Below are 27,157 nucleotides of genomic sequence, written 5' to 3'. Positions count from 1 at the left end.
AGCATCGAAGAAGACTCAAATATTAGCAATTGACTTTGCTTAGTAAGTATTTATTAATTATTTTAATTAACTTGCGAATTATATCTTATCCTCTTATAAAAATATACAATTTACATACACAGAAAGAATTATATCTTAAAAATTATCCTGAAAATATGGTAATCGTGGGACAACATTATATTTCGAAAAATTTTTATGTAAATCTCTCACATTTATTAATAAAACTACAATAAAATAAATATGATTAATTTTACTGAAGTGCATGGTAAAAATCTTTAAATTTATTGTATTGTACTATAATTACTATATTTTCAGGGTAAATTTTAAGAAATCTCTTCGTATACTAACAACCACACAATTTTATATAGACATTTTATTTCTATTTGATTTATGATTATATATTTAATATGATAGAAGATATTTTACATTCACACAGTGAATGTAAAAAGTGTTCGTACAGGGAAAATATGTTTTCAAAAAACCATAAATAATATTTTTAAAAAATAAACGTCCGACAAGAAATGACATATCGAATTCATGTTGAATATCGATACAATAATATATTGACTCCAATTCGATATCGATTCAATGTCTAATTGGCGGTCATTTCTAACTGGGTGATTAGCAATTTATTTATAAATGTCTATAAAATAGACTATATATTAAATAAGGTATATTACCTTAAAAATAAGCGAACATTAAAAATGGTATTATTTGCATCTATAAAAGTACTCGTATAATACGTCGAAATTTAGCTTTCAAGATCAGGAATATACGCGAAGCTCGTTTGTTTAATTAAAACAGAACATATTCATGGTATAAAACTGCTAATTAATGTTTATTTTTTACAAAGGGATTTTTATAAGAATTTTTTTGTACGAATACTTTTTGTATTCACTATATGGATTATCTACAATTTCAACGTTTACTCTTTACTTTTTTAACTCTCTTATTGTTAGCCCAATCGTAGGAATTTATTTCTTCGTGATTATATCACCATATATATTGCAATAACTCATTCAAATAAAATGCAAAATTTCTAAATTCTGTAAATATCTACTATTCTTTAAATACCACAGTGTCTCGTACGCTTTTACAATTTATGATAATTCTTGGGTGGTTATTCATCGGTGCGCCTACTCTACATTCCACTTTTACGATATTACATTACGCGGCTTGGAGATGGAAGCGAATCATTATGTTCCATTATGTTCCATTTAACAATATGACTTACCGCCCATACCGGGTGATACAAGGAAACGTGACCATCGTTCGTTCCCTACAGTGAGAAAATAGCCAACAGAGGGCGAGAAAATGGTATAACATACACGTGATATCCCGTAGGATCAACCGGGAGAAGTTCCATTTACCCGTGGGAAAAATCTATCGAAATAGAAGGACACGACGAAGACTAAAACTCAATTTGTCAGTGTGTCGTAGTTTTCGGGATCTCTCTCTTTTAGAACTTCAACGTCTTACTTTCTCATGTTATTATAGTAAAAATCCCTTTTTTCCTTTTTTTTTCTTCTAAATTGCGTTACTCTTTGATATTCCCCAAAAAATATTCTATAACAACAAACAATCACAAATAATATAACAATATTATGGATAAATCTAGTAAAGTTTTTTTTCCTCAAAAGGAGCAATCACTGGATATATTCAGGAAAATTTAGTAAATTATTTGGAAACTGCAAAAATTATTCCAAATTGGAAAAAGTATTTATTAAACTGTTACGTTATAAATAATTTTGTGTTAATTTTTTTTACGTTTGAAATTAATTTTTCATAAGAGATACACGTGTAGCTTATTTATTTTAAAAATTTTCTTGTTGATTGAATATGCAGGTTTCGGAATGTAACATAAAGATTCTTATATGGTAGACGTAAAGAATAACATTTCAATTTCTGATGAAAGTTTACATTGAGTTTTTATTAAGAAACTTTTTGATAAAAGTTTATATTGTATTGCTTTGTTTTTGTATTACTTATATTCTCAAGATTGCAGAATATGGTTCCAATTTAAAACAAAATTTAAAAATATAACAAAACATATAATGTTAATAAGAACTACCTACTTACCTAGTAAATTCAAAAATTTGTCGTTATATGTATATTGTACTTTTACTATGAAAACTAAAACTATATTAACCAAAATACCGAAAGTCCCCCTTATAACCGTTCGACTATTATCTAAAACATTTTTATTAATAATTTTGGAGCAAAATAACTAGATTGTGATTAAAATGGAATACTCTGCATAATATAAACATATTATTAGAAATTTATATTCTTCACAGCAAATATCTATTTAAGTAATCGTTATATGTGAAGATAACATTATGCATTATGTCAAATATTTCAGAATTGATTTGAGAAAATACAGATTTTTTAATGTAAATAATTTTTTATATTTTGTAATAATATTTACCATATCACAATATTTTTTGTGTTATTTAAACTAGTCTATTTAAAATTAATCTTATTTCATTATATATAGTGATTCAATATTTACCATAGATGTAGTTTCTAGTTGAAACATGTTAGGAAATATATGTTGTATTGAATGTAAAAGGATTAATATATAATAAGATTAAAATATTCACAGAGAGAGAGAGAGAGAGAGAGAGAGAGAGATATCGAAATATGAACAGCGATATATCCGCAAACTGGAGAAAATTTGAGTCCAGGTTCGTGTTAAGAATTTTTTATGAGAATATATCATTGTTATTAATCATTTTTCTTTATCATTGTTACTGATCGTTCGATCTTTAATCAAATCTTCGCGATTGTCTGACATAATATAAAAACGTTGAACGAGAGGACAACGTGAGATCGATGAAGCGAGAGCGTGCTAAGTCGCAAAACGAAGATTCCCTCGTGACGAAGGAATTGGGTTACTCGAGAAGTGGATGCTAAAAAATTCGTGAAGAGTGAAAGAATGGCGTTAGATGGAAGTGCTACGCGTAGGTGAGCATAGTAACGCCTGGAAAAGAGGGTAGAAAGTCATTATCGCGACAAAGAAGATCGGAGCAATCGAGCTTGGTTCAAGAAGCCTATCAGTAAGCTTCAGCCGCGACTAAAGAAGCTTCCGACGATTTGAGCGTGGTACCTTGGGAAAACTCCCGCTGACTCGAAAAATTGGTGGAAAAGTACTTGAAAAGCCGTCGGATTGTTTGGCATAAAGAGAGAGAGAGAAATTATCAATTTTGTGTGTAAATACGTAAACCAAATTCAATTTTATCGTAAGCAACGCGTAAGAAATTCACTCACTCTCTTGTATATTTTTTCTTGAAACATCCCACTACACGATGAAATCGAATTCATGAGACGGATGAAACACAAATAACGTTCACAAAAAAAATTTTGATGAAAATGGTGTGAGTAAAGAGAAAGATCGCTAAGAGTTAAGCAGACTTTCGAGCAACGCTCCGAGATTCTCGAGAAAGAGTAGAATTACGGTCCCAAGGGATCGGAAGAAACGAGAACAAAATTACAACCTCTATTTGTTTTCACTTTCTCTTAAGAATTCTGTCTCTCTGCTTTTTCGACTTTGCACCCAGAGAAAGCTTCAGCTTGAAAAATATGATTATTTTTACTTTTTCATGATTTTCGTTTGTTTACTTTTTTTCAATTTCTTCTTTATTAAGGCTTACATGTGCGCTTCACAATCGTCTCTATTTTGCACAGGTAATTAGTTTTCTCGTTCACTTCCTACATCTCTTTTTATTGGCCCATTCTCTTTGTCGGTTCAGTCTTTTGACTAGATCAAACGCGCGCGGAATCCCTAAATAAAGTTTGTCGAACGGAAGTTGATAGGCATTTGGTTCAATTCTAAAGTGTTAGGCTTTTCATTGCGATTCGATAGCGACGATAAAAGGAATTCCCCGTTGAAGAGAAATGCTCACACAGATGATATATAAATATACATATCGCATTAGAAATACAAAGAATAAATAGGCTAATGAGAGTAAACTCGCTGTCATTAATGCGAAATTAAAAAAAAAAAAAGTATATATTTGTTAACAATCAAAAAATATCATATGTAAAATTACTATACGTTTCGGCCTAACATCCGGGCCATCTTCAGTAGTAAATTCACAAAAAAGGGGCATGGATAAGTAGGAAAGTAGTCACTTTCAACGTCAAACAATCAAATCCACATGGTTGGTAGGTCATGTGCAATCGACTAGACGCAAATCTAAGTAGAAATTGAAATTAATAACAATGATTGAAGAAAGATGAAAATGAACACTCACCGACAAATCCATGATTACAAGATAAAGTTGTATTACAAGAATAATAGACCATCATCGAACACACAACAAATTAATATAAAAATAGTCAAGCGATAAAAATCCGAAGATGACATTGTGGTGGTCATATCGCATTAGATTAATTATACGTAATTCATTTTTACATTATTCTTATTATACATTTAGACTTAAAATGGAATTGGTTGTAAGGCGAAGTTAATATATAAAAAATATATTTTTTTTTTATTTATATATTAACTTCGCCTTTTTGTTGATATCATAAGAAATCAGTTTTATTTCTTTCTTGTACAAAAATTGTATCTACATTAAATTATTATAAATTGTATTTATATAAATTGTTATTATTATGTTGTTTAACTTTACTTTTATGTTTTAAACCTTCATTTCCTCATTTATGATTTAAGATCTCACGTAAACAGAGAGCTATGTCAAAGAAACGAAAATAATCTGGCATTTGAAAACGGTCCTACAAAAACGCCAGATAAAATGTAACCGTTCAGAATTTTCCAATATTTGGATACGTGACCTGCGGTGAAACCGCGAATGTAGAATCTAACTGCGCTTGATGCCATGTTATCGGTGTTGCACATGCAACGGTCTGACAACTATCTGCACGACAGAAATTCGTTTTCACAGACATTAAAGGGTCTTCCCGTGGCCTCTCGAACTTTCGTCTACGGATGAGAGACACGTGAACTTCCGCCATTGTCTCTAGTCCCTGCCCCGATTTCCGGTTTCCTACACGATAAGCGTCGAACATGTCGCGTGTTCCGGACACGTGACACACGCGACGCCGCCGCCGCGCCGGCTTCTAATGAGTTTCGATTAACCGACTGGCACGCAAACGCGTATATTACGTTAGTCTCATGTTAATGTGATTTTGAGTCTATGTTGAATGCAATTCCCTCATATTATGAAAAAAAAAGAAGTATAAAGCTAAATCGTGATAAATGTAAACGATAAGAATAAAATTATCCTCTTATTATTTATTAAAATTTACGTGTTAATTTTATACAGTTATATAATTTTTTAACATAATTATTGTACAAGTTAATTGTTCAAAAATGTAATTAAAGATTGCATATGCAATGATACAATGCGATTTTTGATTTCACGTTGTTACTTTATATATATTTTATATTTCATATATTCTAATTAATTTTAATAATATTTTCCAATTTACAGTTTGAGATTGTATTATTTATTAGAATAAATTATTTTAGATAAATATTATAAAACAAGGGAAACATTGAAACGCGAATCACTGAAAAAGAGCCGTTACCTGTACATCCATAAAAATATTTGATTTTCAGATATTAGAATGTTTTATCCTCGCCTCTGTTTTTTAAACGCCTAAAGATGTTTTAAACTTTTTTAATAAAAAAAACACTATGTGTTCGGATTTAAAACACTAAAACATTTAAAATTGAAAAAACTTTGATTATTAAATGTTTGTTTTGCAAAAATGTTCTGTACTATTTTTTATACAGTGTTTTTGTTACTTATATGAATACGTTTATTAAGTACGTATTATTTACATTAAAATATCAATGCACCTTATTTATTTACATCGCATATGAAGTATTTTTAGTTTCAAAAGGATGCTTTAGCAATCATGTTTTATATTTTTAATTATATCTTATAAATTAAATAATTTTTGTGAAGAAATAATTTTTATAATTTCTTTTTTCTATATTAATTCAAAATTATAGTTCTATTAGAAAAATAAACGGTTAATAATAATAAAACTAATGTTTACCCTAGGACATTTTATGCTTTAAAAATAAAATAATTAATTTGAACGTTTCTTTTAAATCACATTAATTTGTAGAAATTCATCTGAATTTGTAAAAATTTATTGTTTGTTAATATAAACCTGTTATTCGCAATTTAAAAGTTTACCATTTGTAAATATAGCGCAACACAAACGAATCTCGAAATACGTGTCCTTCTATTTTCATCAAAAAACCGCGCGCATGGTTTGCCAATCAATACGAATGGCATTGGCAAATCGTGTATGATTACGACCTTCCGTACTACTCACGGACTTCGTATACATCAATCACGCGAACAATTAGGTAATAGGTGATTTTGGATATTATTAAAAAACTTGAGTCATCAGCAGCATCAGAGATCCTGACAACGTAGATTGCGATACCTCTACAGAAGCAGGGTGGAGTTTAATCAGTGATCATCTCCAGTGACTCATCATCTGCTGTAGTGATCAGTAATAGCCTTACTGATGACTGATCTGCGAGCGCTTCCAGTGTCCTTATATAGCATCTCTGAATGATTCTTTATTACGAGTTAAACTGAACTTTACTGCGACATCTAGTGGCGAATGGACTAAATACGTTGCTAACTCGTTCTACACATATATACATATCGTCTACGAACGCGCTTGGTAAGTACCGTCTGTGTTTGCGATTGAGACACGACTAGCACGAGTAGATAAATTTTGCGGAGCTCGATCCGCTCGCGTAAATATTTCATGAGTTCTTCTTTCATACTGACTATGCTGAATCATTGCATTTTTAGTGAAATATTTTAAGAGTAGGACCAATAGCAAAAAGAAAAAAACGATACATTGCGTATACGTAATGACGCTATGGCTTCAAAGCGTTAGTTTCATGAGCATCAATGCAACAACGTGTGTCACGAATTGCAGTGGAAAAGCGTTTTTTTACACGGAAATAAAAAAAAAAAATTTAATATATGTTATTTTTTTCTATTTATAGGTATAGTCTTGAGAATAAAACTTTTGAAAGAAATTATTTTACATTTATTTATTTTTGCACATAATCTTTTTTTCTATTGTAATATATGATTTTTTAATTTTTGTTTACATTTTCAACTTCTTTCTCTGAATTTCTTTACTTATCAAGAATAAAGGTTACTTAAGAATTTTTTTATTAAAGATATAAAAATAATGAGATACTTTTCCCATCAGATCCTGACGGATGCTATATTCACATCGATATATAGTAGTCATACTACTGTATTATGTTATTGTACGTGAACAAAAAAAAGATACGCCCCCGGGTGGGCTCGAACCACCAACCTTTCGGTTAACAGCCGAACGCGCTAGCCGATTGCGCCACGGAGGCGCCGACGTTTTTCTCCTTTCATGTTTTATATAAGCATAAGTATATGACTATGACTAATTGTAAGTCTATTTAATTCAACTAACGTAATTTAGAAACATTCTGTTATAATTTATTATAAAACAAATCTATTTTTTGTATAAACACATCTAAAACGTATCAAGTAAAGCAGGATGTTTTGTTCTTCCCGATACGATAGCATTACATATGAAAAATTTGTGGTGTTTGGAAAAACACTTGGAAAATTAAGCACGAACATGTATTTAACCAAATTTAAATATTCTTACTTAATTTTCGAGGTGTTTCTCAAACGCCACAAACTTTTTAATAATTTTATCATGTCTAAGACAAATCTACAAAAAAATACACTATTCCTTTTATTTACATCTTTTTAGGTAGAAATCACATTTCTATATCTTCCTTTTTTTCCTTTATTATATATTAGAAATTTTACAAATCTCTGAAATATATGAGACGAAAAATTATAATTACGTTCGTATATAAATGTTTTTTTAATGTTGCCTTTACTTGCAATTTTTACTTAATTATAAATTATTCTATTTAAAATTATATATTCTATTTGTTGAACAATTCGAAACGAAAAGAACTGAAGAGAAACATATTTGTTACATTGCATCATTATTATATAATATTAAATCACTTTGACATTATTTGTAATAAGAAAAAATAGCTTGTCCCCCTCCCGAAACTATACTATTATTATCTATTCATTTTCCAGTTGGTCTGCGTCTGTTCTATCATCAAACAACACTTTACGCCTGAAAATATGCACAATTGACATTCAGTAGTCCAAGCATGTCGCAAAATAAATATGATAAACAAACCGGCTTGGTGTGAATGAAATCAAAATGTGAGGAAGCAGAAAATCGCGTCACGTTTGCCTTTGTAGTTTCACTGACAATGTTTGTACTGAGCATTGAAACAGATGTACTTTCAGTGAATTTCAATTTTGATACTGTAGACACGCGAAATGGATCTCTGTGTTTATTCATGGCGATGAAAATAGGATAGTTTCATTCACATATTTTTTTACATCGACAAAATATTTTCGAAAGTGTATATATATATATATATATATATATAACATACATATATATATATAAAAAAGAAAAACAAAACTGCATTTACATTAAATACACTATTCAGCAAAACTAAAACGTCACCTGTTCTATTTTGTAAAAATAGACAAAAATTTTAAGATAGAATAACTTTGTCAAAAATCAACGTATCGAAACATCTAAAAAAACATTTCAAAGTTTGAAATCTCTGACCTTTCCGGTCAGTACTTTAAAAAAATGGTCTTACTGATACTTCATCAAGTTACACAAATGATGATGCAGGAGCTTTCAAAATTTTTTATAAAACTTGAGAAATTTCACGGCGGTACTTAAAAATTATTTAATAACCGCACAAATGCGGTTTACAGCAGCTTTCTTTACGAAAGAGCAAATATTTACTTTTAATTTACCTTTTTTCCGATCTCTTTGTACGATTCTTTTTCCCGAGTTATTCAACGTTGAATAAAAATGACCACTTTTGATTCAACGTTGAATTCATTGAAAAAGATCGTACATAGATTGAAAAAACAGCAAATTAAAAGTAAAGAGTTAGTCTTTAAAAGACTGAAAATTGTAATTATGCACAATTCTTAACTTTGTGCTGGGTAACTTCGCAAATTTCGTAAAAAAATTCAAGATATAATGTATCTTCATTCAGTTTTTGTAACTTCATGAAATATCAGTAATAGGATTTTTTAAAGTACTGATCAGAGAAATAGATATTGCTAAGCTTAAAATGCTTTTTTAAAAATTTCGATACGATGATTTTGTTTGATAGAAAGTTATTCAAAGTTTGCCTATTTTTTCAGAGTGAAACAGGTGATGCTTCTAATTTTTGAAAAGTGTATATATATATATATATATATATATAACATACATATATATATATATAGTACGTGGATGTATGTGTGTATATGTCATATAGCTAGGCAAGTAAGTCGTTATTTTTTAGTAAATAACTAAACGTTAAGATTGAAAAAGTTACTTTTGAACAGTGTAACTTCCCACTATTGCGGGCTGTTTATTGGAAAAAAGTAACTCGTAACGAATGAAAATAACGCGTCGGTGTGTTACTTTTATTCATTTAAAAAAGAAATGGGTTATTATTTTTCATTGACGAGTGACTTTTCGAACCCATTACAAGTAGCAAGTTTTCCAACTCTGTTATCGTTACAACAATTAGAAAATTTACAACATTAATTTCAAATCATTATTATTATAACAAAGTAACGGCGTTACAAATAATTGAATAACGCGTTACTTCTCATCTCTGAATTTATAGGTATATCTATACATTATACATGACTCAGAGGAATCGAATTGGTAAAGACATTCGTCATGGATATGTAGGGAGGTTCAGGTTTGAATCTTGGTTGAAATATCGTTTTTCCCAATAAATTCTATACAGTATTCTAAGATGATGCTTGTTAACAGTCTTATTAAATTACTTATAGTCAGTTTTATTAAATTACTTGTCAATTTCATTTATAATATTATACATACTTCAGTTTACGAAGATCAACAAATAATTTGTATGAACTGAAAATTGTAAAAATCACACTAAAAACATTGTTAGACAAGATATATTTTGATCGAATGAGACTTTCTTCGATTATTTATATTGTTCACATATCGATTGAACTCACTTATTATATATGTATATAGATACGTATATACTTATGTTGATTTAATATATTAAAAATTAAACTTTATTATATTGCAGATAGAAATAATTTTCGATTTTAGTAACACAGATAATTTGCTAGTATTTTTTACATAAATCCATATCATAGAAATCGATTTTTTAATTATTATATTGAAATAAAATATTCGTGAAAAATAAATACTTTATAGAATATTATATTTCATACGAATATATTATTTATATTCTGTTAATATATGGAACATGTGTGAGTATATATAATACCGGTCTTAAATATTTTTTATATGAAAGTTTTTTTTAATTTTTTGTTGATTAGAATGTTTCTCTATGTGTTTCAAAATATGTGTCAATAATTATTATACATCCTATATGTTACCGTAAATTAAACTTGTCAAAATCGTACAAGTTTTACTGGTTGGCAGAAAATATAAGTTTTTCATAAAGTTTCTCATAAAGTAAACTTAAGAAATATCAATTTTAAACTTGTCAAGGAAAATGAAACATTTTACAAGCGCACATGATCGATAATAATCAATATTTTTGCAAACTAGTCATGTATATGATATATATATATATATATATATACATATATATACATACATATGTGTGTGTGTTTATAGCCAAATAAAAATTACGGTCGATATCGGTGAACTCAATCTCGACTCTTTACGTTGAGATTCGCAATAACATTAAAATGCAACGAATGCAAACATTCACGGTAGAAGCTGAGTTCAGAGTGACCCGGCTGAAATAATATTCATGAAAATATTTTTGCCCGTATAACTTGCCAAAGAGCGTGATGCTCAAATCCAAATAATACCCAGAATCCAAATAATATTCAAAAATACAGAAATGCGAGTTCGACATGACCTGATAATAATAAAAATAGAGACAAGTTCTTATCAAAGAGCTTATCTCTATTTTTGCATACAGATCAAAAACGTCAGCACTACTGGTTTCAATTGCTCCAACAGTGCATTATTCTTATGCGGACAGTTTTTTATATAATAAATAATTAAGAAAAAAATTAATATATGAAATTAAAAAAAATATCTTATAAGAATTAAATTACAAAAATTAAGATAATTAATCAAATTAGATGACAAAGTACTACTTTAAAGGTCTCGTCGAAACTTTATCTTCGTGTAAAAGATAATATATATGCAAAAGTTAAAGTAATAGTGACGGATATATACTTCAGATTCTCTTCACTAGACTATAATACCTTCTCGATGTTAAGCTTGTATCAGGCCGCACATTATTTATATATACGTACATACAACAAGCTCTTGAGCTCCTTGTCAATTTGCGTCGTTGGCACTGGCTTATATCACGAGCCGTTTACGATCATTTATCGGCGCCGACGTCGACATGGAACTTAAGGCACTTAGAGCAAATCGTGATCTACGAGCGAACCATGAGGGGCACGGCTCCGAGGGAGCGGCTCAACTTGCCTCAAGACACCTCGAAATAGCCCCGTTCGAAGTGCTGTCACTAATTAAGAAATACTTCCCTTGACGCCTACCTTAACAGCTCAGGCACGCCTGATTCTGACCCACGCTCTCGCATAGCTGACCAGCAACAACGTTTATCTACTTATCTCTTTAGAAACGAAAAGCGAAGCTGTTTGCATTTTTCAACATCTTAAGCCCATGTCAGACTGAGATTGAAATTTAACCAATCGCAATCCAAGCAAAGTTTTAAACTTAATTGGGATTTCCTTTCTTCTCATTAGTCAAATTCTAATCCAATCTCAATCTCAATTTGATACGGGTATTAGCGAAAATAACGAAATAACCCGCGATTATACTATTTAAGATAAAATAAAAATCATTTTTCTTATAAAGAAACTTACAGCACAGCATTAATTATAGTTTTTCAATAATATTTTACAAAAGTAAAAATTGATTACGTAAACCCAGTCTTCTAATTTGCTATTATAATTTTTCTTTTAACATATAAATAACATTGTATAAATATTATAATTATATTAAATATAATTAATATTATATTTCTGCATATTAATAATGTTGACTGAACAAGTACAATTTTATATCAAAAAGACAATCTGTATCATTTTGCACGAAAAAATTTTGTTGGATCATAGAAATATTTTAACCTCTTGTTCTTATGACAAAATGCTTTTATGATGAAACAACTTTTACAAACTCATATCCTACTTAAATCGTATCTTGGGTCCAAGTTGAACTTTGAATTAAAATCTAAAAGTTAAATGTAAAACGGCAGATCAAATTTACTGAGCAATCGCTCTTTTATATGCGCATCGAATATATTTTCAAGCAAACACGAATCCATGAAAGTTGGATTAAATCTTAAATCGTTCCTGAAAAGCAATCTAAATTACCTTTGAAAGCCTTAGAATCAAACAGCGCCAATTCTTTTTCGTAAAATTAGTGGATGTGTGTATTTTTAAGATTAATTGATCACTTTGAGGTAAACATTGTCATATACTTTTCATACAATATGTCAATTGTGTGTAAGCGCAGTATAAATAACTATTTAAAACGTTAATCTAAAGGATTAACTTAAAGAATTAATATTCATAACTTTAAAATTTGTAATGCTTAAAGAAAAATTAAATAAAGTCGAAAATTGTTTTTATCAATCCTCCTCTTCTCTCTCTCTCTTTCAATTATTTAATTCACCAAATAGCTTTCAATTATATTTAGATAAATATTTTTTAGGTTATTGTATACGAATCTGATATTAAAATTGATAAATTCAAAATTTTTTTATTAAAGATATCTATACATTTTGCAATCTGGACATTTTCTAAATTTTAACATCTGTCATAGTGAATCCATTATTTAAAATTTGTCAATTGTTATATCTGGTTCATGTTCAATGGCCTAAAATATATTTTTTTCAACAAATATAGTTTAAAACTATTTTTGTTAAAGCATTAATGACTTGAATTTACAATTCTCTAAACTATTGCTTATATTAACTACAAATATCTTGTTAACTGTAACCGACACTAAAAAATTCTTTCAAGGGTTAAAAATAAACGTTAATTGTGATTGCAATGGAACTTCTTCAATATGTTATATAGTATACCATAATATGACAAAGTACGTAAAAATAGCACTTCTTTAAATTGCAAATTTCTCAAAATTGCGAAATATTTTAAGAAACGGATTTATATTAAACATATATGTAATACTCTTATATGGTTACCAAAGCAAGTTTTCTGTAAGCGAGACTGGACCCAATGTTGAAGGCTAGAAGATGGATAGATTAATGGTGTTCTGTAGGAAAAAGTAAGAGAAATGTTCAGTATTCGTTTGCAGCATGTCACGTCTGCGTTTTACAACAAACTATAAAACAGATCAAGCATTATCTACAACACTGCACTGTAGTGTTAGACTCCCGCTGAGATTCAGCTACCATTATATAGGAGTATTACATATATGATATTAAACATTTAAAAAAACTAAAAAATTTTGTTCCGATGTTGGAAAAAAGTAATTTTTTATCAAAAAGTATTCTATAGTTAGCATTCATATGTTATCAATATAAACTATAGTTAAAAAAGAAAAACAAAATCTTTGCCATTCGGATTTACCGAAGACATAGAGATAGACTGCACGATACGTATTTAAGTAGAATTCGTGGTCGACAATAATGAGGGACAGAGAGGGATCGTGAAAGATGGCTCTCTCTAATATCTCTCTCATTTTCTCTCTCATTTCACCGTTGAATGGAAAGAGATAGAGATTATAGAGAGCCGTCTTCCACGATCCCTCTCTCGTACTTTTATCGACCATTTTGACACACGGATTGCACAGCCCATTCTCTTTGGGAATTACCCGTCGCTACGCTGAGCAATGTTGAATTGACTTTTTTTTGTTTAAAATAATTTATATATTAATAATTTACATATAAATATTAATTATTATATTTGCATGTGAACTTTATGCACAAATATCGCGCCGCACTCTCATTTGCTTAATTTATTTATGAGCATTATTTTAATATTGAGAGAGTGTCTTTTTAATTTAATTTTTATTTACAGTACTTTTTATTTTCAATATTTTAATATCTCTATTTAATACTTATTTAATCAGTACATTTTTTTGCTTTATTCTATTCTATATGTTTTTATCTTATATTATTTCATTTTCTCTTTATAATAATTGTGAATTAAAAGTGAAAAAGCTTGGTTCGTTTTAATGTTGACATTTCGTGCGGTCATTTCTATTTAAGTATCGAAACTCGATCATTTACATCGTATAATATCGTGTTTGTACGCTGCTTATCGGAAGCGTTTGAAATCGCGTTACGTAATCAAAATTGTGTCATCATGTCGAGGGTCGCCTGGGGTACGATGACATTTAATTGAACGATATTTGCTGAACACATGTAATCACCTGTTGCACGCAGGATGCGCTCCGTTAACGTCGACGCGCTAAAATAAATTCCCTTTCGATATTTCTAAGCGAATCGGCATTCACTCCACGGAGCGTATAGGAATGTTTCCAATTTAGAACCTTCGTTCGCCAGCCATTGTAAGCTTTACAAGCAACAGAGCAGAATTTAATCTTATTAACGTCATGACTTTTTGACGTTTATTAGTCGCTATTATATAGATTTGCAATAAAACATGTATATAAATTATACGTCACAAATTAGACAAAAATAGGAATTATAACTAATAATAACATTCTTGAACGTGTTTGCACGCTTTCGGCAAAACGGAATAAATTTATTAACACGCTTTTTATTATTTATTAACATGTTACCGCGTGGGACGTATGCGCTTCGTACAAGCCGTTTATTTTTACCACATACGTAATATTATAAAATATTTCATAAAATTTTCCAACATACGTATATTAGTACTTAAATCCTACTGTTATTATCATTATGAGAACATTATAACGACCTTACTTTTTAATAATAACGAATTTATAGACTTATAAATGTTATATATACATTATAAATAAAACTAATAGGTTGAATAATGTGGAGCGCATGCGGCTCACGTGGTCCAAACGGAAAGTTATCGAAAATCGATTTGGCAGGGAACGTGTTAAAGTTCTTATACATTAAGGCGCGCATTATAGAATATTTATAAATATTATAAAAAGCCCTTAATCTCTTGTCCCTTCAAGTTGATTTATCCTTGGACAATTATCCGTTAAATCTTTTCCGTTCATCCCGTGCGATATATGTCTTATTGGGTCACAGGGTATACGTGTGCATGTCCTTCGAATTCCAGAACATGCCGGAATGACGAAGGGAAGCTCGAGAATACGTTGGTAGTGTTGATGACGGTCGACATATTGGGATTTTCATTTGAACTGTAGGACGTCGTGGAATGTGACGCTGATCGAAAGTTCAGGAATGAAATAATCCTCGCGAAATGGGTGACCTTATATCCCATAAGTACATGGCTGTCACGTAAAAAATATCACGTAATAGCTATCAATTTATTTGATACTTTATCTTTTTCAAATACAAATAGATAATCCTTAGTCATTTTGTAAGTGTATATATATGGTATGTATATAATTGCGATATAAATTTTATATTAAGATAACGTTATATAATACAATTTTTAATTAATATTACAGAAATTATATTCCCTTATACATGTCAAATTGCTCGGTACAACGATCGATGTTGCATGAAGAATCTTATCAAAACAACGCTAATGAAAAAAACAGTCTCAATTCCGTCTGAGAAACTACCCTCTGATATCCTTTGTCTTTAAAAAAAATGTTTCTTTGTATTACATCTTTGCGAAAAAAAGTATTTTATTGTAAAACGTTAGAATAATCGTTATATCGTGCAAAGACGTAATAAAGAAACATTAATCCGGGTCTATCGAAAAATATTTTAGGAGCAGTTCCTTTAAAGGAGTCGGAATCTCGGTTTTTTTTTCTTTGATTCGCTCCTTTGATAACGCACATTTCTCACGCGATATCGATATTTTTGCGAGAACCAGCTAGCGTGTAGTACAACGAACAAGTATTTTCCATGGCAATTGTTATGAATAATCCGATCGATTGCGACAGCGGCGTTTAATTATCACTAAGGGGATTGTCGGGCCAGTTCGAGTTGTCGGATTATCGCGCGTACCGAAGTCGCTCGAAGCAAATTAACTTCGTGCCTTGATTTCATGCAATCATCCGTGGCCAAGAACCGAGTTGTGCACGAACCGCCGATTAGGACGCTTGTGTATGCGCAATTGCATCGGTCGCGAAACGAACGCCCGCACACGGAATGCAACGACCTATCGATCGAGAATGCGAGTCGCTTCGAGTCTCGCGGTTCGCCGCCGAAGGACTAGCGACCAATTTCGGGGCACGAATTATCCCGATAGGAACTTTGTAACGCATACATGTTATTATTACCGTGATAATTGGATCGGTTTGTCGATACGACATTGATGAGCGCATAGATGAACTTTGACCGAGAAAGCCAAAATATCTAGGGCGCGGTCACGTTGCTGCTTGCTTTTTTTGATGGAAAAAATACGTATGAATGTAACAAAATAAGTTTATATATTGTAATCATGATCGAAAAAATCAAGATATTAATAAGCTTTTATAAATTTAAACAAATTTGTAATGTAAATAAATTTTTAACTTTATTTAACTTTATTTAACTTTTGATAATCTATAAAATTCACATATCAAATGGAATTCTATTTATTTTATTTATTACTTTATTATACGCCACAGATTAGTATATATGTATACATTTTAATGTGAATAATTTAAGTTTTGAAGAATATAAATTGAAAGGATATAAAATATATCCTTAATTAATAGAGCCATATACACTGGACGATATATGTAAAAAAATTTATTTATATACTGTAGATATAACATAATAACTTTTATTTTCGTATAACAATAATGTAAACGTTTCGATCCTCGATTTAGGTTATCCTCAATATACAAAATTCAAATATAATGATACAAATTGTATTAATTATGAAGTACTCGTACAGTAATTAAATTAGTAAGACTATCATATAGAATTAAAAAGAAATACCTAGTCAATAAAGTGAGCATTGTGTGTTATATAAAAATATTTCAACGGCTTGTCCAAACTATAGTTGGTCTGTATTAAACAATATCGTGTAAAACGAAACGTACTATTGGAAAACGACAATAAACAAAAAATTAAATGTATAATATAATAAATTGAGAAACTTACGTAAAAATAGCTGAGAATCAAAGAACTGAGATATAAACAAAATCTTGTGTATTTTAATCTGCACATCTTTTATATTGTATTTTGATACTTTGAAAGTATTTTTATATTACGGTACCTATAAATAAAATTATATATAATCCTAAATTCTAACATTTATAGATACAATTATAGATTGTTTAAAGTTCAGTAAGTAAAGTGATAAATTATAATCATAAAAATGTTACTCAATTCACGTTGTCTTTTACGAAAGACATATAGAAATACAGCCTGGATCTGAAATGCTTAAAGTCTGCCTTTCAAAAAAATGATAGATCGTGCACGATGGCTTTTAGGTCTGAAGTTCGAAATGCATTGTAAGCATCCGGTCGAGATTCTTTTTCGTGTTCTCCATTTTCCTTTCGTTTTCATTCCGCTACGTGCGGCTGTCGAGTATATCAAAGCCTCAAAACTTCCGCTCGCGCGAGACTGAAACTCTAAATGACGTTCGACGTAAGCACCGTTACGGTTTGGAAACTTCAAGCTGTCAGCTTCCGGCATCTTATCGCCCTTGCTTGCATGCTTCTCCCGTCGTCCATCGCCTGGCGATTTGAATTCATTCGGCGCCGTCCAATATGACTTACTTTTCAAAACAATGTATAAAAAATACGTTCTTTCATCTCATCTCTTCTTCTTCAAAGACTCTTTTAAACTGTGATACTTTCTTTTTGCTATTGATAGAACGTGCTTTTATAGAAACGATCTTGTTCTCATTCTCGCTTTTCTTCCATATGTCGCTAAAGAAAGAACAAGAGAAAAAACATATATTTTCTGATCCAGTTGGAAAATGCATCAAGTCGTCTTTATGCATTTCACTTTAAAGTTACGTAGATTTGAAACGCCACGTCGGATTCGCGATGCAGATCCGTTGAATCAGACTTCCGCTTCTTCGCTATTCAATCCTTTTAACTACGTACTCGACCCTCGCTAGACGAATGCATATCACAACGCGCCCGCGCCGTCGAGAATCATCAGACCGTCGCAAATGTGAGGCAAATCTTCCGGCGTAGCGACCGGAAGTTTCGAGTGCCACGGATTCTCCGCCATTGTTGCTCCACGGTCGGCGTTCGTGAGCAGGTTCGAAGTTTTCCGAGGGAAACTCTGCATCTTCTTTGCATCACAATTTATTTTTCCCTCTAGAAACACAAACCGAATGTGTTTCGTCATTGTATCTTATCGTCGCGTATATTAACAGGATTTTCTGTAAAATTCAATCGGTAATCATGATAATTTTCTTTCGGAATTCAACATGTAAATTGAATCTTTTAGTAAGTTTTAAAATTATTACACGTTACTTTAGGATAACGAAAAGGAATTTTATGCACAGTTGGAAAAAATGTGTCGAATTTAACATAAATCGCATGTCGCAAACGGTCCACTCAAATTTTTGGGTTAATTTACTGATACAATCAGTAAACAAGCAGTGGGAAGCATTTTTTTTTCAAAAAATAAATATTTATGATATGTTAAATTAACATGTATTTTATTCATTTTTGTCTTAGAATTTACGTTTTAAAACATACTATTTTTATGTTATTTGTCATATATTTACTCATAAATTGTCATTTTGACACTAATTTAAAACTTATGATTTAAAACTTATGATTTTGAAATTTATGAAACGTTGAATATCAATTTCACACAAAATCTCTAAACATAATCACATTATGTTAAATTAACACTCGAATATATTAAAAAATTTAACACAAACTGTTAATACAGACGTGAGTGGACCGTTTCGAATTTTTTTTTACTGTGTACATGTATAATATTATTTTCTTTTAACTGCAGTTTATTTTACTAATCCTTAAAAATCTTTCATTAAAATCTGAGAAATATGCATGTATCTAATTAAATATAATTTCAAATTATTGAAAGAAATTTATTTAATATATAACTCTTGTCCATTGATACATGTATTATATATTAAGATGTTTTCCTAGGAGTTTCAAAACTAAAGAAAAGAGATGTAACCTTAGGAGGGTAAATGAACTTAAAAATTGAATTGTGGAGATGTGCGAATCAAAACTTTTCGGATCGAACTAAATTGCATTTCTTTGTTCGAATCCAAATCGAATTACGTTACATCGAATTGAGTTAAAACATAACTTCTACAATATATTATACATATATTATTTTACTTTATTTATTTAACTCCAACAATGAGTGTTCAATATTAAAAACAGATTATTTTATTTATTAATGGAAGATATGCTTTTAACTTCTCATATAATACAATATATATTGTATAATTGTATGCAAACCTCAAATTCGACATTCCTAGATAACATATATATATATATATATATGTTATGTATATATATATGTATATAATTGAGATTTGAATTATAGAGATCTAAATTTGAACTGAACTATATCTTACCTAATGCGATTTACATTTGAATAGTTTGCATGACTTTATCATTAACATATTTTACTTTATATTGAATAAATCAAAGAAGAATCTCTTTTATAAATTAAAATTATACATTTTTATCATATTTCAACAAATAAAATTGACGTTAGAAAATTATAAAAAAAGACTGTAGAAATCTGTCAATTGTAACATTGCAGATCTTATCGCGTTTTGTAATTTCCTATGTGTGTTTCACCAGGAGATTTTCTGAAATACAACACACGTCCTCTCAATATACATCTCACGAGACGTATCCTGTGTAGGATTATTAGCCATATTCTTTCAAGACCTATATCCTTTTAAATATCGTAAAACTTCTGATCATTAATAAAATTTTTATTTTTATAAACTTATATTAATAAAAATGTCAATAAAGATATTTTCTTAATATTTTAGAAATTTTATTTTATGAAATACCCATATACGCACATTTAGGTTAAGTTGTTCCATCTTTCGATAAACTTCAGCTTACTCTCTTATAGACACTTCGATTGGATGCACTCAGTGCTCACTAGTGCACATTCAAACCGTACGTAAATTGACGTAAAAATTTCCATTTAATATAAATATAAAAACGGATTAAATCATGAAATCCTTAATATATTGTATTATGCTGTTGAGTATAAAAATCTGTATTTTATAATTTGAAATATTTGCTTTTACTTTTACACAGATTAAATTATAGAGTATATCAATAATGTATTATACTCTTTTACTCTTTTGTTTATCTATTAGATAAATTATCACATAGTTTGGACAAAGATGGCACATGTCCTTAACAATTAATGCATAAAACAAATGATACCCTCTTCCACTTCCGGATATTTCTTTTTCGAAGTATACACATGGTACTCTTGTAATTCAGATATGGTAACCCTATAGTCTCGCAATATTTCCTGGGTTACAGCGTTAATCCCGTTATTAGAATTCAAGATGTCATTGACCGTCAGATGATTATAAGGATGCTTATCACGAAGTTCATCACAGGCGTCAAGGGTATACTCGCGCATTTTCTTCCCTCTTCCTTCTTTCTCCGCGCCTCTTTTCCAAGCAGACAGCACTCCCATGCAACCCAATTTAGCGGAGGACACAAAAGAGCGTTCGGCGATATCGAGCCGTAAGATGTGCGACCTACTTGCGAGACCTTTCTCCCGCCTTACCTTTTTCTCCGTCCCCTTTACCCACCTTTCTACCTACCCTACCTACCTACCTACCTACCTACCTACGCCTAGTTCGTTCACCTTTTTACAACCCTAATCGGCTGATTATAAGCGATCGCGTATTTGTTTTCTAAATTCCCGATGATGCGTTTTTTCTTCCGATTCTCGCGCCTTGATTCTATTAATTCTCGATCGTTGCAGTCAATCTTCATTACACCAGATCCACTGAGAATACATTGCAGGGAACGTTTGCCAAAAGAAACGTTTGAGAAACACAATGGAGAAACTTTTACGGTAAGCTTGTTCCTTTTCTCTTTCTCTCTCTCTTTCCCCCTCCTTCCTATTTTCTACATTTTGCTCTTTTTATAAAAAAAAAAAAAAAGCTAGAAATATTCTGCGTCTTCTTCGCTCCGCGAAATTCTTGGTAAATAAAGTTATAACTTAATTGTTAATTTCTAAGAAACTATTCCTATAGATTTTTTTTGTAGAATTCTTATGTAATCATAGCTGATAGTCACATTTAATTTGTGTTAATGATGGGTTTTAGCATTTCGAGGTTTTTATCCGTAATTTTATCTAAGAATTTTCTAAAATATCGAGGTTTACTGCGCCTAATAAAAATTGACCATTAATTTGTATAACGCAATTAGTCGTATACGTTAAATTACGCGTTGCATTTTTTACTGTATCACAGGTCCCTAAATTGTAGAGTAATTATTCTCACGTATTTTTTAATAATTCGATTAAATTTTAATAAGTTACATACTATATATCAGATTTATTACTAGAGAGAGAAGAAATTTTATGCACTTGGAATTTTATTATTTTATATTCTTCTTATTAAACATGTATTTTGTATAATTAAAATGTTACACTTGGAATAAATATGATTATCATAATTTTGCATAACCAGTTAACGAATTCTTTTAAATTTAATACAATTATAAAGTAGTAATAGGAAAAAATAAAATAAGAAGAACCATTATAACCAAAGACGAGCAAAAATTAAAGGTAGTAAAATTAAGTAAATATCCAATACAGATTCAATATGACCTAGGTATCCAATATGACCTACTCACTGCTTGTAGATAGTTACACGATAAATTCAACAAATAGCACTAGTATGTCTTACATACTACCTATGTGACTGGTTTGCATCAGTTAATTGCTCAGTTTGTGCATTCTGTTGTCAGTGAAACCAAATGCAGAATATCATGATCGTGATCTAATATTTAAATAATGAATTATTGCTTTCTCTATAACTACTAAATGACGGTTATTAACTTCCAATTAATATTATTGTAGCTCTTTATTTATCTTTTGCAATATAGTTTACATTTTCGTTACAACAGTTTGTTTATAACTAAAGAAAAAAAACTTTTTGTAAAGTATATTACAGATATAGATATATGTAACATGACCAATCTAGACTACTGACGATAAGTATACACATATCAATTATAATGTTTTTTTAATGATACTTTTGCTATTTCAGACTATGGATCTTAATCCATTGGTTAAATACAATATTATAAAAATTAGTAAATAAATAAATTAAGAAATGAATAAAAATAAATTAATTATATGGGGAATAGTTCTTTGTATATTTTTATAATATCATACGTTAATATATAAATTTATAATCTTACAAAAGTAATATTATGTGGATTACTTTATTTTTCATTTCTCTAACATTTGTTTATGAAAAAGAAAGAATATTTTGTATAACCATATTGAGTACGTTCATTCATCACATAACTATTAAAAATGTTTCATATTTTTAATAAAATTTAATAAATATTTCTTTTCAATGTGACTCGACAACCACTAATTTTCAATTTTGGATTCTGCAAAAGTTAGAAGAAAGTAAAACATAGATAGAGATTATAATATTGGATACTATTATTGTACCTTAACAGTAAATTTTATTTTCTAGTAATTTAAAAAGACACAAATATATGCATTTCAAAACTATATTTAGGCTGCTTTCCTTTTAAGAGACACGGTCAACATATACCTAATTGTCTTATCTTTGTTTATTGAATGCCAAGATAAATAGAACGACGTTTGTATCTTCTAAAAGAAAAATAGCTTTAATCTCTCTCTCTTCTCTCTCTCTCTCTCTCTCTCTCTCTCTCTCTCTCTGTGTCAGCAAGATACACAATAATTAAACAAAATAATAATGAAAATATTACATCGTAAAATTAAAGAGGCTTTAATATTAATGGAAAATAAATAGATTGTAAATGAATAGACAACGTACAAGAGAAATGTGTGTTAAAAAAGTAAATTATACGTATAACGATTAGATGTCGAGAGAGAAAGCTAGATAGTGTAATAAAATTATAATTTAAAAAAACTATCGCCACACAAGTTGAATGATGAACCAAGCGAGCTTCGGTAATATAAAAATTGTGATAACCAATCCGTCAATCTCAGAGAGAGAGAGAGAGAGAGAGAGAGAAGCTAGAATTAAATTTATAATACTATAGAACGGTCCAATAATCGGTAAAATGGTTTGCAATCTTTTTATTTTCAATTAACGTTTAAACCTTTTTAATTTAACTTTGTATTAATATCTTTATTTTTTTATTATTTTATTTCTTATTATGTATAATTTACTGATGAAAGCTCATAAAAGGTATAAAATGAAGTATAGTTGAAATATTCACACATCTGTTGTTTTTATAAATTACTAAAAAATAAATTATTTACTGATATTTTTTTAATTTTATCACTCTTAATTCTTGTTTGTGCTTATCACACTTGACATTATTTTGTGCAATTGACAAGTAACCATAAATGCATTTTAGTAATAAACAATTCCTTCGAATTTTTGTGTGTAACTATTTTTTATTTATCTATAACTTTTGAAAATGTTTTTTGAATTATAATATTGTGTGTTCTTTCCAAAATCACGATTAGAAACTGCAAATGCATACATTAGGGCCATTAAGAACGTTATAAAAAATAGCAGGAATATAAAAAATTTTGTTTGTTTCGATTTCACGGAACTTCTGTTTAAGAGCGAAACAAACTTCGTTTCTTTCAGCTTTGTGATTGTTTTATCGCTGTTGTTGCGGTTGAATAAGTCTTTTATGTCGTTGAACGTATACCGCTTGGAGATCCACTGACGTGCATGCGTCGACGCATTGTGCGTGCTAGGCGAACGTGCACATCTTTAAACATGTTACTGTGGCTGCACTGTAACTAGAAAATACAAGCCGATTGTCGTTACACTCCGTAAATATCAACATGTCAGAATTTCCGAGCCACATCACCACTCCAAAAGATTACGCCAAAAGCAATTCTCTGCATACGAAACGTGACATTTCGAAAAAATCTCAAAAGAAGAGGAAAAATAAGCATATACATTTCAAAATTGCAATCACAGTATCATATTATATGTACGAAAATATTGTGAAAAGTTGACACAGAAATGATGCCGCAAATATCAAACTGTTATAATTTTAGACATTATCCCATTCACAGGACTACTGTTAAAATTTTAGACAGATGCGTTCATCAGCCTCTTTGTTTCTGATGTGCAAAATAACTTTTGATTCCAGAACAATTTCCGCTCACCCTTCTTCAATTTCAGTAGCAAAATTGTATGAATTACGCTTATATTAGCTACGTATAGTATTCACCAGATTTAGTTCCCAGTGTCTTTTTCCTCTTTCTGAATGTGAAAAAATGATTCACAGAAACAAGCTCTGCACCAAACGCTGAATTAATCGATGAAACTAACGCTTACTTTGAAGGCTTAGAGAAATCGTGTTGTATAAACAATGAACAAAAAAGTTAAAATTTCGTTGGAACGAGTGTATTGAACTGAAAGGGGTATTCTATATTGAAAAATACAAAATCTACCAAAAATCAAGTTTTTTTTATCAGAGGTTGAGAACTTTTCGAACTGCCCCCGTATAGTATATAGATTTCAAATATATTTGCGAATAATCTATTTTTGTTTGCTTCTGTATCCCTCACGTGTAGCTTGTCGCCGGAGAAGGCGATCTATCAACCATACAGCACAGGATGTCCTAAAGACATAAAAATGACATATTATCGTCCTGAAAACGTTTCCTAACACTTCGATTCTGTTACTTTAATGACATTTCGGGACCGTTACAGTATTACAGCTTCTGTTCTTGCAGCTGTTTCTTGCTATGTGTGACGCAAAGATAATATAACGGTATCGACATTGTCGTTAAAATTTATAGAATCGGAATATAAAACGTCTCTTGGACAAAGAGTTTAGTCAAATTTTTATACTACAAAGGCTTCAAAGTATTCGATTCACCAATCACACTTTAAAAATGTGGGTATGGACTTAACATGATGCAATGTCTGTACATCATGTGTTGGTGTTATTATATTAACACTAACATTTTGGATTTAAAATTCTTGTAACGAAATTCTGTATCTCGTTATGCAATTCGGTGTGCTCTTAATGACAGTCGAGGTGATATTTTATATACTTATTGTTAGTAAAAAAGCTGCGCAACTGTCGTTATGAACAGAGACCGGTGTACACATCAACGCTATCATGGTGTAATAACACCAATACGATGAGAATTACATAGACATCATATGGTATTACATCTCTCTTTTAGAGTACAAAAGAAAGAATTTTACAAATTGACCAATCAAAGAATGCTTGAAAGCATTTGTTATAGCATTACCGTATCCGATAAAGTGTGCTGTGTAGACGACTTGGATTTCTTTACTGTGTCATCACAAACGGATAAACAAGGAATCCAGCATCGCGCTCCAGGATCGCTAAAAGTTTTATCGCCCCGAGCCGGGCGAATCGAAAGACACCGACGCTGAAGATATTTCATTTTCCATGAGCTGAAATGCAGCCGAATTGATTTTGCGAGAATTGGTACCGATTGCACACAATCTTGCGCGCGGGAGTAGACTGATGCCGAATGTGCCGCATACCGAAATTCCCTGAGAATCTCCAACGTCTTTCAGACGCGCGCGCGTCTCGAGTCTCCGATATTCGATTATCTGCGAACCAGAGGGTACCCTCTCTTCTCCGCTCGTGCACCGTGAGATTCAACCGTCGTCAATCGTTTTGTATTTGCAGCATATATACGTCGAAATTGTTAGTCAAATTGCGTGATTGCATAACAATAGACTTTGTCGACGATCCGGAACGGGATTTGAAATAAGCCAGTCGTTTGGTGAATTTCGAGCAAAAATCCCGAGAAATCCGGAATTCGAATTGATAAATTTAACGATTTTAATCGAGATTACAACGGGAAATCTAATAATTATCGAATGTATAACGAGGAAATGTATAATGAAATGGGAAAGGAATAACGATTGCTCATTTAACTGCAGCGATTATGGATTATACGCATTGTATTAACGAAGCTATAATGTATATATATTCACGGAGCATTAAGTTCCACCTGTTGCGTAAACTTTTTGTCTAAACATAATTGCTGTTAATCGTGAAACACGGACGCAACTAAAATATTAGCTATTGGATCAATAGTACATTACACGGATACAGAATTCCAATCGTCTTTTGTCACAAAGCACGCAAAGCGAATTCGATTCTGCATTTGGAAGCATTTCATCGGTTCGCATAAGCGTAATTTTACGTAATGCTACTTGATTTCAGAGATTTGACTTTATCTAATAAACTCCATAATTTAATTTGATTTTCTTAAATGTATCCCTACTTTAATCCTTCGTATATCTCCAAATTAAATATTCGATTTATTTCATTGATATATCTTTGGCTTTTCACTTTAACAAGAAGCTCCAATTACGGTTCTCCGTTTCTCTCACTCTTCTTGGAATTTCTGAAATTCCGCGAGGCATTTCTGGGATTGCTTGATGAGAAGTAAGACGTATCCAGTCAGACAGGACTGCCCAGGAATTTCCGCCTTCCGGTGACCACGACAAGTTCGTTGATCTAATGTGTTACACGTTACGTATACATATCAAACGGTGGCAAACCAAAATTCGCTACAAGATATCGCATTTCACTAAAGGCATTTCACCCGGTGAAACGCATTTTCTAAATTAAACGCAGTGCGCTAAAAACGAAATTGGAAAATTAAATTGGAAAAATCTCGGCACAGACGCGCGAGCTCTTAATCTTAATAATAATTAATCTATTCTGAAAGAAGAATCTGAGTTATGTTATTAGTATCCTTTGCTGTAATTGCACTTACAATTAGTATCTGCAAAGTAATTTAATATGTAGTTCGT

General features: G+C 30.6%; 1 protein-coding gene and 1 non-coding gene across 2 annotated transcripts in view; one reads left to right on the top strand and one right to left on the bottom strand.

The window, feature by feature from the left end:
- The window catches only part of nAChRa3 (nicotinic acetylcholine receptor alpha3 subunit), a 73,486-nt gene that overhangs the window by 13,291 nt on the left and 33,038 nt on the right, over positions 1-27,157 (top strand). The gene's annotated exons all lie outside the window — the stretch shown is intronic.
- Positions 7,308-7,381, bottom strand: TRNAN-GUU (transfer RNA asparagine (anticodon GUU)). Its single transcript has one exon. It is a non-coding gene; the product is annotated as a tRNA-Asn (tRNA).

The sequence above is a fragment of the Cyphomyrmex costatus genome, unplaced genomic scaffold (assembly GCF_001594065.2).
Source record: "Cyphomyrmex costatus isolate MS0001 unplaced genomic scaffold, Ccosl1.0 scaffold199, whole genome shotgun sequence".
NCBI lineage: Eukaryota > Metazoa > Arthropoda > Insecta > Hymenoptera > Formicidae > Cyphomyrmex > Cyphomyrmex costatus.
Note: the sequence above shows the minus strand (reverse complement) of the source record. Positions and strands in the feature narration are given on the sequence as shown.